General features: G+C 45.5%; 1 pseudogene across 1 annotated transcript; it reads left to right on the top strand.

Annotated features, from left to right (window-relative positions):
- The first annotated feature begins 551 nt into the window (after positions 1-551).
- Positions 552-1,254, top strand: LOC311582500 (gem-associated protein 8-like; annotated as a pseudogene). Its single transcript has one exon. The product of its transcript is annotated as a gem-associated protein 8-like (transcript).
- Positions 1,255-1,650: the final 396 nt, after the last annotated feature.

Raw genomic sequence — 1,650 nt, 5'->3', positions numbered from 1 at the left:
AAGCTATATGAATATAGAAATTGTCTAATAAAGGCAAAAACACAAGCAAATACAGTATTTATAAATCTTAGTTTGTGATTTTACTTTTAATTTTTTTATGAGTTAAAATGCATAACATAATTATAAGTTCATGACAATGGGCATATAATACACAAGATAATATGTGATATTAATATAGTGGGGGCCAGAAGAAGATAGGAGAGGAATTTCTGATGGGGATTGAAATGGAGTTGATATCAGCTCAGAATAGATTGTTGTAACTGTAAGGTGACTTGAATAATAATGCTCCTTCTGAGCATATATATATATGAGCTCATATATTTGAATGTTTGGTCATTGGGGAGTGGAATTACTTGAGAGGGATTAGGGGGTGTGGCCTTGTTGGAAGATGCTCTCACTGGGTGTGGGCACTGAGGTTTCAAAAGTCCAAGCTAGGATGAGAATTAGGCCTGTTGTTGCCCTTTCCCCCTCCGCCTGAGATCTGCAAGCTGTGTGGCCCACAAGTGTCCACTTGGACTTTGTTGATCAGAGACAGCAACAATGACATCAAAATGGATCTTGGTTTTTCTCACCCAGTATATGCAAGATACTGGCGACATGGTCATCATGCCATGGTTTGGAATGTGAAGCCACCAGAATGCCTACAGAAAGTCTCTAGGTTCCTATTTTAATTCCCCATGGCTCTCCTCTCATAGACTTTCTTCCCTGGAACTCTCTCGCTTATGAGGCTGGGCATCCTTAGAACTTTGAAGGACAGCACACGGCAGGCAGGAGTCTCGCTACAGTGCTTCCTATCTCAAACGCTCTGGGCAGCCTCCATATGACTGCAGTAGGACCCAGGCCATCCATAAGAGAAGATGAAGCACTGGGTGAAAAGCAAGAGCTGGACTCGGACTCAGATGACGAAGCAGACTGCAACCAGAGCAATATGGAAATCACGGAGGAGCTCCACCAAAACTTTGAAGACCCCGCCGAGAGACACAGAAAAGAGCGGCGGTGACAGCAGCAGCCAGATGCGGAGCACCGGGATGACTATGAACGTCAACCATGACCTGTACATACTACAACCATCAGCCGTCAGTGGAGTCCTCATCTGAGAACCCTGGGCAGCGGCACCAAGCTGAGATGACGCTCTTGTATGGAGACAGTGTCCCCAAGATCCTGGCCATGGAGTCGGCTGTGCCGCTGAACTTTAACAAGTACTGTGACAGCAAGCAGCCAAAGAACTGGCCTGTTACTCCCCTGAAGTTCTGAGTCCTGGGCACAGGGACCCTAGACCATTGCTCCTCGCCTCTCCCTCTTATCTCTCCTGGGCATTTTTTTTTTTTCAGAGAAAGAGGCCTGTGTACCACCATGGTGGATTCAATCTGCCAGCCACTCAGAAGGAGTGTTCACTGACATAAAGTGATAGTCACGTGTGTTACAAAGTCCAGGGCACTCAAATTATTGCCTAGAGATACTGCCTGGTGTTTTGCATTTTTAATTTCCTTCCTTAAACTTTCCTGAATGTCATAAAAGCCTTCAGCCACATGTCATTTGTTCTCCCCTCCCCCCCCCCTTTGAGGCAAGTTTTCATTTAGCCCAAGCTAGCCACAAACTCTTAAATCTTCCTGTTTTTTACTTCCCACATGCCAGCTTACAAGTGTGCAC

This window comes from Acomys minous, assembly GCF_964271855.1.
Source record: "Acomys minous genome assembly, chromosome: 14".
Classification (NCBI taxonomy): Eukaryota; Metazoa; Chordata; class Mammalia; order Rodentia; family Muridae; genus Acomys; species Acomys minous.
The sequence above is the reverse complement of the archived record's forward strand: the minus strand, read 5'-3'. Positions and strand labels throughout refer to the sequence as shown.